The sequence below is a fragment of the Rhinopithecus bieti genome, unplaced genomic scaffold (assembly GCF_001698545.2).
Source record: "Rhinopithecus bieti isolate Rb0 unplaced genomic scaffold, ASM169854v2 scaffold_21419, whole genome shotgun sequence".
NCBI lineage: Eukaryota > Metazoa > Chordata > Mammalia > Primates > Cercopithecidae > Rhinopithecus > Rhinopithecus bieti.
Window position 1 is genome coordinate 592,099 of NW_016810280.1, and position 13,331 is coordinate 605,429.

The window sequence follows — 13,331 nt, forward strand, 5'->3', positions numbered from 1 at the left end:
TGTAGTATTGGGTTATTAGTGAATCAACCCTGAAGAGGTAAACGGTTGGAGCCTCAGCCTCCCAAGAGGCTGTCACTGGAGAATGGTCTCACTGACCTCAGCCCTTGGGCATTTCCACAGCACATTTTCCCCCAACCCCTCTACTCCTGCTAAATGCCTACCTAACTCTTAAAATAGGAAACCTGGGAACTCCACTCAAAACCATACAAAAAACCAGTTTGTACATTTGGACACCTCCCGAGCACTCACAGTCCCTGTGTTTCTCTTTTCCAGCAGTAGACAGTCACTCTCATGCAGTTTAAGTGATTTATTGATGTCTCAGCTAAACTTGCTATTGTTTCAGGACATTTCAGTCACCAAGGTTTTTAAAGAAGAGCATTCTGTACCAGAGGAGCCATGCTGCTTCCTTGTGTCTGCTAATGTGTGCTTAGCCAGCCTCATTCTTCTTCAGCTTTTCCAGTTTGGCAACATAGATCCTCATGGTGTCCATCTTAAACATCCCTTTGTTCACATTCCATGCCTCCTACTTGGCCTTGGCTTTCACATCTGAGGCTGAAGGGGCAGGAATGTTGCAGTCGCTCTGGGTGGGCTGTTTGTAGAAGCTATACACCAGCAGTTTTCTCCTGATCGCACACAGTACCCTTCAGCTGCTTGAGGGCAGTGCAGGCCAGCTCAAACTCCACTTGGCACATTGTGGGAGGGAAGGCCAGGCCCCTCTGTCCTTTCTAGGTGAAACCTGGTGCTAGAAGGTTCATCAGGTTTCTTCATCGATAGAGTGGGGATGATGATGATGATATATCTTCCTCACTGAATTTTGGGGGACTTTTCATTTAGAATCCCTATGTACAGTGTCTGGTACAGGGCTATGTGTGTTGTAGCACGGATCAAACTCTCAGTAGAGAGTGGTATAATTTAACTCCTTATGTTAATGTTTAACAAACATTTCAAAATAGTAAGAAGAAAGTATAATACCAAGTTTTGGTTACATAGCCTTTTAACGAAGCAAAAACTTTTAGACATTAGCATTCCAAACAAAGTTTATTCTAGCAATAAGACACAATGTGATAGTGAATATAAATTACTGTGGAAATTACTTCAGATCTGAGAAATGTGGAAAATAGTTGAAAAAGCTCATGGGTCTCTTCCTGAAGGACAACCTGTGAACCTGTCAGTGCTAGGAGAGATACTACCTAGCTGTTCCTGCCTATACCACTCTTTACTTTATAGCTATGGTAGCCCCTTCATAATCCTTTCAGGTTCTGGCAAAGCAGGAATATCAATTTACTGTAATGTTTAATAAACATTCTCAGATTTACAACATCTGGGAAATAACAGCACTTATAAATTATGGACATTATCAAAGATCATTCATAATATATTCTTACTATCTAAACTTGGTTTTCTGTACATTTAATTTTTCTAGAGGTATGTGAAGTGGGGAAAATGGGTACTTTAAGAACTGATTTGTTTAATTTTCACCTAGATAATTGACAAACATTTATTAATATTATTATGTAGAACAACATAGATGTATCAGTATCCATATTTTACCTTTAATATCTCACAGGAATGGTATTTTGGGTTAATGACTATTTACCCAGAAAATCCGGAGAAAATTTTGCAATCTTGATAACACTCTATATTTTAAATACAATTTTTTCTCTAAAACTAGTTAACTTTTGATTATCTGTATGATAAAGAAGGTTGGGAATAGGAGAATGAAAATTTGCTGGTAACTCAGTTTGGCTTACATGTTATACATTATTAAAATTTTTTCAGCGCAATAACAAAATGAAAAATCTAATTTGAGTTTCACCTTTTTTTGTCATATCCTCTGGAAGATGTACAGATAAATGGGAAGTAGAAAGAAAAATTTGAAGTATAAAAGCCTTAAGTCTGATTAACTTTGAACTTTAAGATTTAATTATATAATGTAATTATTGTTTAATGTTAAACAATGCTGATTATTATAGGTGTCTATAATTTTTTTTTTTTTTTTGAGACTAAGTCTCACTGTGTCGCCCAGACTGGAGTGTGGTGGCATGATCTCAGCTCACTGCAACCTCTGCCCTCCGGGTTCATGCCATTCTCCTGCCTCAACCTCCCAAGTAGTTGGGACTACAGGTGCATGCCGCCACGCCTGGCGAATTTTTTTATTTTTTATTTTTATAGAGATGAGGTTTTACCGTGTTGTCTAGGATAGTCTCGATCTCCTGACCTCGTGATCAGCCCACCTCGGCCTCCCAAAGTGCTGGGATTACAGGCATAAGCTACCGCGCCTGGCCTATAGATGTCCATAATTGTGAAATATCAGTGATCTGCTAAAGAATGGGTGTCGATAACTGTGAAGGGTATGAGATTTTACCCTATTTACTAGCTAACAAGTTACCACACTATAGTTTCATGGATGCTGTTAGAAGACATGAGACTCCTAAGTCAGAGACAAATGATAGTAACTGGGGTATAGGCATTTTTTTCTTTTCTTTTTTTTCATGGATTCTCTGAGCCCTATTCCTATAGAGCAATGTTAAGAGGGCTAGATGACACCTGCACACTCAATGGGCAGTGTAAAGGAGAGGCATTCTGAGCTTAAAGAACTCAAATTTCATATAATAGTTGATAAGCATGCCTGCCCCTTTCTCCAGAGGGAAACAGTATCTGTGTTCTAAGGGGCAGTCAGGGCAAATTACTCATAGCAGTAATTTGAGAGAACCATGGAGAATTGTCTTCTAACAATGGGTCTGGGCTGAAAATTTGCATAATAAGTACTATATTTGTAATGTAAATTAATAATGTAAACAAGAGCAGAAGAGGACTTTCTTTCTTTCTTTCTTTCTTTTTTTTTTGGAGACAGGGTCACTCTCTGTTGCCCAGGTTAGTGTAGTGGCGTGATCACGGCTCACTGTAGCCTTGAACTCCTGGGCTCAAGCAGTTCTCTTGCCTCAGCTTCACAAGCATGTACCACCATGCCTGGCTAATTTTTAAAATATTTTCTAGAGACAGCGTTTCACTATGTTGCACAGGCTATTCTTGAACTCCTGGGCTCAAGTGATCCTTCAGCCTTGGCCTCCTAAAGCACTGGGACTACAGACGTGACCACTACGCCTGCCCCCTACTGCCCCTTTTTTAAAGTACCTGGGAGAACAAAGTTTAAATATTCTATTTTTGTAGCACCTAATTAATGTACAATTTAAGACACTTTCAAAATTTTACATTATTGAAAATAAGTAGGTTAAGGACTTTTACTTAGGATCACTTTGCTGTTATGCTGCATGTTTTTGAAATAATAAAACTTTATTTTGAAAACACTCAAAACTCTTAACTAATTTATACAATTCATACTGTCTCTTATTAAAAATCCACACGGGGAATTTTAAGTCTGTATCAGGCCATGAAAAAGTTTAGATATGAAGAAGGCAGGTTTCTTTTTTTCTTAATGTTTACACCAGACCAAAGTGAATCATTCTCAGAGAACCACCATCTCTGATTTCCTGCAAATAAACAAATAAAAATAATTAAAATAATGTTTAAGCAGAGTAAGAAGTAATTGACTTAACATTTGTATCTTTATTATTTTAAGTACTTAAAAGAGTGAAACAAGATAGTTTAAAATGTACTGCACATAGATACATAAGAGAACTGTATCTTACCTGACTTGATCATCAAAATTTTGATATGATATTCATAAAAACTAATCAAGAAATAATAAGCATTAAGAGGCAAAGAAAGGACAGGATAGTAATTGAAATTTAGAAGCATCTGAGGATTCCTCCAATGAAAAATTGCAAACTGTGGGTCATCATTTGGATTCTACAGTGTGATTTTAAAATACTGTGTATTCTAAAAGGTATTATATAACATATTTCCTAATTTTGGGTGTTTTACTGAGTATTTTGATAGCCTGGCTCTGACGGTAATGGCTTATAAAATAGAAAAGATTGTGGTTTATAAACTTTCATTAAACCACTATGTGTACCTGAGCTCCAAGAAATATTGACAACAACTTCATCTATCCCGATTTATTATTCTTTCTTTTGCACTTTCCGCCCCAACCCTATCAGTTACAGAAAAACAGAAGATTTTATGGGCTTCTGAAGTTGGATGATGTGTGAAGATAAGACTAAAGATGAGTAATATTATGTGAAAAATAATACAGTGGGGACATTTTTTAAAATTTGAAGATAACCTACTTAGAGTTGAAATGGTAAAAGTAAAAGGTAAAGAGAGTAGGGATAATAGCACTTACACTATCATGTCATAATTGGAGACATTTTACTTAAAGTATAGGTGAAAATAATTTTTAAAAGTAAATTTATTCTGTAAGTTACATCTTAAAAGTTATTTTTACTAAGAGAAGCCTTTCAGAAAGTCTGCATTTATACTATTTTAAGTAGTCACATCTCAAAGGAAACAGATATGGGGCTAAAAAATAAGGGCAACACATGTATGTAGGTATGTGCCTGTAGATCTTGATGTACACAAAATTGAAAAAAAAAAAAAACCTGGAAAAACAGGTAGCAAGAAGAATGCGTAATTTAATAGTGCCTGGGGCTTGAGTGTGTGCTGGCAAGTTTCAGGCTTTTAGGTAGCTTTCAATTTAAAAGAAAACTAAGCACTGTCATTTTAAAAACATAAGCTTCAACTCTTGGCTTATAAACTACCATATCAAAGTCTAGTTTCTATACCATGAGAATGGTCATTGAGAAAATGAGTTAGGTTTTGGCCTTGTTCATCAACTGACAGAGATCCTAGGTAAATTATTTTATTTTCCTAATATCTAAATATACTTGTTGCTAGAAGGCTGATGGCATACCTAAGAAGTATCATGTCGTTCAGCCATGTTGTTGATGTTATGTAATGTCTTCTATCCATGATTTAATCCTCTTTTACCTTAGGAATTACATTTTAAAAAGTAAGAATCATAGAATTAACTTCTCAAGATCCTCCAGGATTTAAAAAAACAAAAAATATTCCTTTGGAGGATTTCCTTTAAAATCTATTGCATTTTAAAAGACTTCAGGGCATTTCCAAGGTTTCCAATGCTATATAACCTTGACTTATACTCTATGTACCTTAGAGGGATATTTTGAAGATTTATAAAAGAATTTATTTTACATTCAATTTTAAAACATTATTTGAAGTAAAACATAATCATTAAATAAAATTTGGAAAACAGAAAAGTATGAAACTTTACCCATAGTCCTACCAGTTATACAAAACTAAAGTTAACATGAATTTACTTCTAGTATCTTTTTCTCCACATGTTTTATTTATTTTAAACACAGCTCAAATTATATTGTATATGTAATTCTGTATCTTTTTTCTTTTTTTGGCCTCACAACACTTCAAAACTTTTCAATGTTCCTACATAGTCTGTTTTTAATGGCTGAATTTTATTATTCCATTAAATACTATAACTTTATTTAACTACTCCTTTTTTGGTTAAATTTATATTGTTTCCAATTTCTTCTTTTTCATAAATAACCCTATGATAGATTTTCTTAGGCATGAAGTTTTTTTTTTTCCCTGTTTGTAGGATTATTTCCTTGGTATAGAACTGTAGAAATAGAATTATTGGACCAAAAGCTTATGAAATTTTAAGCTTCTGGATAAACACTGTAGAATTGGTAGTTTTGCTTTGTTTGTTTCCTAGTTTGGGAGGAGGTGATTTTGTTCAATAATAGAAAGTTGTGGTTCCAAGGAAGACTGATCTTCATTTTCTTGTTAATGTGTTGAAATTGTGCTCAGCCTTGACTGAATGAAACTACATGTTAATTCTTGTAGTAATTTTACAGCAACAAAAGGGTTTTCCCCAGTCCCTCATTGCTTTCTACATATGGTTAAGTGCATTTTCTGAGCCACACCCTTTTGCTGTTACCTAATGTTGGGTGATATCAGGTCACTTTCCTTTAAATGTGCACAGACTTTTGTAAGTAAATTCAGCAGACAGGTTAAGCTTTGCTTTGCTATAAACTGGATTTTGACATGTTGCTCACTTAATACAGATTTTTAAATTTTAATACAGGAAGTGATCATCTCACAGTTTATTATGTTCGGTTTCCTCTCTGTTACTAATGGTCTCTCTTGAAGTTTCTGATTTGGTTTAATAATAATTAAATCCCAGAAGTGTAATATTTTAGAGATGGAAGAAATCTTAAAACTCCCTAATCTGAAATTCTTCTATTTTATAGATGAACAAGTTGAGGCTCATATGGGTTAAGTGTTTCATCCAAAGTTAGTTCGTGGCAGAGTTGGGATTATAATTTTGTTCTTATTTCTCTGTGAAGTGTTTTTTTTTTTTTTTCCAGTATAGTTTTTTAATGTACTAACAATACTAGTTCCACAGGCTGCTTTATGGTTAACTCCTCTGATTCTCTATTCCTATCATTTAAGGCTTTTGCTTGTAAGCATGCTAGCTAGTGGTCCACCCTATGTGGCAGGAGATGCTTTTCTGAGTAAGCTGACCAGCTATTCAAGTTTCACTGCTGAACATTGTGAAATTGAACTCTGCTTCTTGCATATTTGGTATCGTATATAGGTTTCTTTTTCATCAACATTTCAATGTTTGATGAAACATTTTTTGTAGAAAATGTTTTTTTTTGACATTTTTGTAGAAAATGCAGTCTCCAACTGACTACAGTCTAGCACTTGCCAAAGGTTGGCTTGAGGCTTCTGGTACGTAAGAGAGACAAGTTGATAGATAAGCTAACTAACTTTCTAACTTCTGTGTTAAGTAAGCCATCAGAAAGGAATGTACTTAGAACTTGTCATTTCACCTTTCCACAGGAATGCCTTTAGTGAATTATGCTTTAATATAATTATTTTACCTTGTAAAGAAGAGTTATAAGAAACATCTATGTGACTAGAATGTCTATCCTTTTCAAACCTCCAAGACATGTTTAGTTTGTTTTCAGTTAAAATTTAGAGATTGGGTCTTGCTAGGTTCTCAATGCTGGCCTAAAACTCCTGGGCTCAAGCAGTTCCCCGACCTCAGCCTCCAGAGGAGTTGGGACTATAAAGATACACTACCACACCCAGCTTGCTTTTCAGTTTTTAATTTTTATTTTGTTTTTTTATACACACACACACACATATACGTATATATATATACGCACATACACATACATGATATTTACATGTTGACAATTACATTAATAGAGCATCTTGAAGTATAAGTGTGTAACCTCTAAAAATGATAAAGTAGCACAATTTACTACTCTGGAGGCTGCGGCAGGAGAATCACTTGAACCCAGGAGACAGAGGTTGCAGTAAGCTGAGATCACACCTCTGCACTCCAGCCTGGGTGACAGAATGATACTCCACCTCAAAAAAAAAAATAAATAAAATAAATAAATATAAGATTTCTTTCAGACAATATGCCAATGAGTAGTACAAACAAGACAACATAGGTATGTAACTATATGATTTATTACCCTTGACTAAGAGCAAAGTCAGTGGGAGGAAACAAGAGGTATGCCCCATACCTAGAAACTCACTCAAACATGTAGCCCCAAGATAACCTCTAAATTTACCTATTAAAGTTTAAAGGAGAATTAAAACTTTTTCCTTCCGTTTCTGTTGTTAGCACAAATTTTTTCCAGAATGTTCCCAAGAGGTAACTAGACCACTAGTGGTTTCATTTCTTTCTTTTCCCTTTCCTTTGTTTTGTATTGTGGTAAAATATATGTAACATAAAATTTACTACTTTATTTTTTAAGTGTATACTTTAGTGGGATTAGGCACATTCACGTCATCGTGTAACCATCACCACTCTCCATCTCCAGAACTTTGTAATCATTCCAAACTGAAATTCTGTACTCATTAAATAACAATTTCCCATTTTGTACTTCCTTAAGCCTCTGATAACCACTGTTCTACTTTTTTGAGATGGAATTTCGCTCTTGTTGCCCAGGCTGGAGTACAGTGGCGCAATCTCGGCTCACTGCAACCTCTGCCTCCTGGGTTCAAACGATTATCCTGCCTCAACCTCCTGAGTAGCTGGGATTACAGGCATGTGCCACCATGCCCTGCTAAATTTGTATTTTTATTAGAGATGGGGTTTCTCCATGTTGGTCAGGCTGGTCTCGAACTCCTGACCTCATGTGATCCACTCACCTTGGCCTCTGAAAGTGCTGGGATTACAGGCGTGAGCCACTGCGCCTGGTATTCTACGTTGTGTGTCTAAGAATTTGACTATTCCAGGTGTTTCATATAAGTGGAGTAATACAATATTTGTCCTTTTGAGCCTTTACTTATTTCAGGTCTTTACTTATTTCGCTTAGCGTAATGTCTGCAGAGTTCATCCATGCCGTAGCGGGTATCAGAATTTCATTCTCTTTTTAGGGCTGAATAATATTTCATTATATGTATATACCACCTTTTGTTTGTTCATTCATCTGTCAGTGACCATTTTGGTTGTTTTCACCTTTTGGGTATTGCGACTAATGTTGCTATGAACGTGGGTGTAAAAATATCTGTTCTTGTCCCTGCTTTCAATTCTTTGGGTGTATACCAGAAGTAAAATTGCTGGATCATATAATGGTTTTATGTTTAATTTTTTTAGGAACTACCATACTGTTTTCCACGGCAATACCATTTTATATTCCCACTGGCAATGTACAAATGTTCTAGTTTCTCCATATCCTTATCAACACTTTTTGCTTTCTGTTTTTTGATAATGGCCATCTTACTGCTTCTCAGCCTTTTGACTAAAATCAAATAATGGCCTTCCCAATGTATGTAAAGTAGTTTCTCATTGTGGTTTGATCTGCATTTTCCTAACAATTAGTGATTTTGAACATCATTTCACGTACTTTTTATCCATTTGTTTATCTTGGAAGTTCTTTGTACATTAAATTTTTTTATTGGGTTATAGTTCTTTCTATATTCTGGTTATTTGTCACTTATTATATATGTGATTTGCAAATATAGTTGTCCCTCAGTATTTGTGGGGGTTGGTTCCAGGACCCCCTACAGATACTAAAATCTGCAGATGCTTATGTCGCTGTTATTAAATGCGTAGTAGTTGCATATAATCTATACACATCCTCACATATACTTTAATCTCTGCATTACTTATAATACCTAATACAATGTAATTATTATGTAAATCATTATTATACTGTATTATTTACGGAATAATTTACAAGAAAAAAGTCTGTACGTGTTCAGTACAGACAGTTTTTTCCCAAATGTTTTCAATCTGTTGTTGGTGGAATCCACAGATGAGAAGCCCATGGATACAGAGGGCCAACTGTATTTTCTCCTGTTGTGTGGGTTGCCTTTTTACTCTGTTGATAGTATCCTTTGATGGACAAACAATAATTTTAATGAAGTCTAATTCATCTGTTTTTTTTTTTTTTTTTTTTTTATTGCCTGTACTTTTGGTGCCTTACCATTGCCAAATTCAATGTTACAACGTTTTCTCCTATGTTTTCTTCCAAGAGAATTATAGTTTTAGGCCTGTGTGTAGATCTTTGATACATTTTGAGTTGATTTTTGTATACGGTGTGAGGTAAGAGTCTAACTTCATACTTTTGCATATGGACATCCTGTTTTTCCAGCGACATTTTGATGAAAAGAATGTCTTTTCCCCCATTAAATGGTCTTGGCACCCTTGTCAGAAATCATTTATCCACATATACAAAGGTTTTATTTAGGTTCTCAGTTCTGTTCCATGGTTCTATATGTCTGTCTTTATGCTAGTACCATATTTTGATTCCTGTAGCTTTGTAGTAAATTTTGAAGTCAGAAAGTGTGAGTTCTTCAACTTTATTGTTTGTTTTCAAGATGGATTTGGCTTTTCAAGGTCCCTTGATTTTCCGTATTAATTTAAGGATGAGTATTTTTTTTTTTTCTGTTTCTGCAAAGATATATTGAGATTTTGATAGGAATTGAGTGGAGAGTTCTGTATGTGTCTTTTCCATCTAATTGGTCTGTAGTGTTGTTCAGGTCTTCTGTTGTCCTTACTGATCTTCTGTCTGGTTGTCCTATTGATTATTGAAAGCAGATTATTGAAGTCTCCTAATATTACTGCACTGCTATTTCTTCAATTGTTAATGTTTGCTTTGTATATTTAAGAGTTCTGATGTTTGGTGCATACATATTTATAATCATCATATCTTGGTGAATTGACTCTTTAATCATTATATATTATCCTTCCTAGTCTCTTGTGATGATTTTTCATTGAAAGTCTATTTTATCTGATACCATTATAGGTACCCCGCTCTCTTGTGGTTACTATTTACATGAAATATTTTTTCCATCCTTTCCATTTCAGCTTATGTGTTGTATCTAAAATGAGTCTCTTGTGTGCAGCAAAGTGTTAGATTTTTTAAAAAAATCCATTCAGTCAATATGTCTTTTGACTAGTGAGTTGGATTATTCATATTTAAAGTAATTATTGATATGGAAGGATGTACTATTGCTGATTTGTCATCTGTTTTCTGTATGTCTTGTGGCTTTTTGGTCCCTCATTTCTTTTCTTACTGCCCTCCCTTTGTAATCCATTGATTATTTTTTTATAGTGACATACTTTGATTCCCTTTTCATTTCCTTTTGTGTGCACTATATAGATATTTTTCTTGGTGGCTAACATTGTGATTACATAATAGATTTCAAATTTATGCAATTTATGTTACACTGATAACTAATCTTCATTAGCATACAAAAATTCTCCTTTACAGTTCCTCCTTTTGTTATTGTTAAAACTTACATTTATGTATTGTGTACCCATTAACTTAGATTTATAGTTTTTTGTGTAATTTTATAGATTCTATACAAGAATTAAAAGTGGATTTATGCACCAGAATTACAATAATACAGGATTCTATAGTTGCCCATATGTTTACCTTTAATGGAGAACATTATACTTTTATGTGACTTTGTATAGCTCTCTAGTATCTTTTTGTTTCAATTTGAAGGACTCTCTTTAGCATTTCTTGTAGGGAACATCTAGTGGTGTTGACGATACATCTTTTATTAGGAATGTCATAATTTCTTCACATTTGAAGGACAGTTTTGCTAGATACAGTATTATTATTATTATTATTATTATTTGAGATGGGGTCTTGCTCTGTCTCCCAGGTTGGAGTACAGTGGTGCGATCTCGGCTCACTGCAACCTCCACCTCCCAGGTTCCAGCGATTCTCCTGTCTCAGCCTCCCAAGTAGCTGGGATTACAGGTGTGTGCCACCATGCCCAGCTAATATTTTGTATTTTTAGTAGACATGGAGTTTCACCATGTTGGCCAGGCTTGAACTCCTTATCTCAAGTGGTATGCCTGCCTCGGCCTCCCAAAGTGCTGGAATTACAAGTCTGAGCCACCATGCCCGGCCCAGTTGATGTTTTTGAATATACTTTCCCATCCTTTTTAGCCTGCAAGATTCATACTAAGAAATTTGCTGATAATCTTATTAGGCTCCCTTGTATGTGATGAGTCATTTTTCTCTTGTAACTCTCAAGATTATCTCTTTGTCTTTGACTTTCAGCAGTTTGATTGTAATGTGTCTTGTTGTGTGTCTCTTTGGGTTTATTATACTTAGAGTTTGTTGAGCTTCTTGAGTTTATATGTCTATCTCTGTCCTCAGATTGGGTAAGTTTTTGGCCATTATATTTCAAATAAGTTCCCTACATTTTTCTTATTGTGTTCCCCTTCTGGGATCTTCATAATGGATATATTGTCTTGCTTGATAGTGTCTCTTAAGCTCTATTCACATTTTTATTCTTTTGTTCTTTTTGTACCTCATACTAGATCATTTCAAATAAGTTATCTTTAAGCTTGTTTATTCTTTCTTCTGTCCAAGTCTGCTGTTGAATCCCTCTAGTGAATTTTTAAGTTTGACTATCCCCAATGTGCCCATTATATTTTTTATTTCCAGAATTTCTGGTTGGTTCTTGTAATAATGTCTTATCTCTGTTGAAATTCCCCTTTGTTCATATAGTTCACCTGATTTCCTTTAGGTCTCTGTACATGTTGTTCTTTACTGTTTGAATGTGTTTAAAACAATTGTTTGAAAATCTTTTTCTAGTAAGTCTGATACTTCTATTTTTTCAGGGATAGTTTCTGCCAATTTATTATTATTATTATTGAATGGTCCGTGTTTCCCTGTTTCTTTTTATGCATTGTGATTTTGGGATTTTAAATTCACAATAATTATGTTGGGGATTTGAGAACAAAAACAAAACCAAAAACAGCTACTTCTCCCATTCTCTGTAGACTGGCTCTTTGCCGTGGAAGTCCTTTCCTAATTATCTTGGCCTTACTTCTGAATTTTGAGATCACATCAAAGAGAAAACTAAAGGTCTTCTCAGGTCTTAACTGAGCATGCATCTTGCCTGGACCTGTTTGTAGTTTTTTGAATCTCTGTATAGATGGCTGCTTTTAATTGTCTTAAATTTCCCAAGAGATCTTTGTGGGGTCTTGATGGTCTGTCATATGTCTCCACCTATAATCTTTTGCCCCAGGCATCTGTAGGTTCAGTCTCTCTGCAGCTTTCCTGAGCCATGACTACTGCTTCTCCTCATCTGAGATTAAGGCCATGCTTGTCTCCTAGCAGAGATCTGAGTTAGGTGAATCAGGGATCAATTCTTCAGGCAGCCTGTAGACAAGTTAGAATTTTGCAAATAAGGTCAGCTTTGTTCCTTTTGGTTCAAGGGATGGTGATATGATTTGGCTCTGTGTCCCCACCCAAATCTCACCTTGAATTATAATAATCCCCATGTGTCAAGGGTGGGACCAAGTGGAGGTAATTGAATCATGGGGGCAGTTTTTTCCATGCCATTCTCATGATAGTGATGAGTTCTCACAAGATTTGATGGTTTTATAAGCATCTGGCATTTCCCCTGCTGACATTCACTCTGTCCTGCTGCCCTGTATAGAAGGTGTCTGCTTCTCCTTTGCCTTTTGCCATGATTATACGGTTCCTGAGGTCTCCCCAGCTATGCAGAACTGAGAGTCAACTAAACCTCTTTCCTTTATAAATTACCCAGTCTTGGATATTTATTCATAGCAGCATGAGAATGGACTAATACAGGTGGAATTGGGAACTGCCATCTCCTCCAAACCAACACAATGGCTGGGGAGGGGTGGAACAAGGGTGAGCAAAAATGCCATGATGTGTCCTACTGTTCGGAATGTAGCTTGTTCTTGATTGTTTGTTTACTTGGTTTCTGTAGACCTTTGACTGTTTTCCAGGGTTCCTATAAAGTTATTTAGCCACTGTATAGTTGTTTCTCTAATGTTTATTAAGGAGAATGAGGGTCTGAAGCTTCTTAATCACATTTTGCTGACGTCATTCTTCCTAGGGGTTTTTTTTTTTTTTTTTTTTTTT

At 35.4% G+C, this 13,331-nt stretch overlaps 1 long non-coding RNA gene across 1 annotated transcript in view; it reads right to left on the reverse strand.

Annotated features, from left to right (window-relative positions):
* Positions 1-3,272: 3,272 nt before the first annotated feature.
* LOC108541938 (uncharacterized) overlaps positions 3,273-13,331 on the reverse strand; it is an 86,356-nt gene continuing 76,297 nt past the window's right edge. The window contains exon 5 of the long non-coding RNA XR_001889124.1: positions 3,273-3,491. This is a non-coding gene — a long non-coding RNA (uncharacterized LOC108541938). The remainder of the gene's footprint in view (positions 3,492-13,331) is intronic.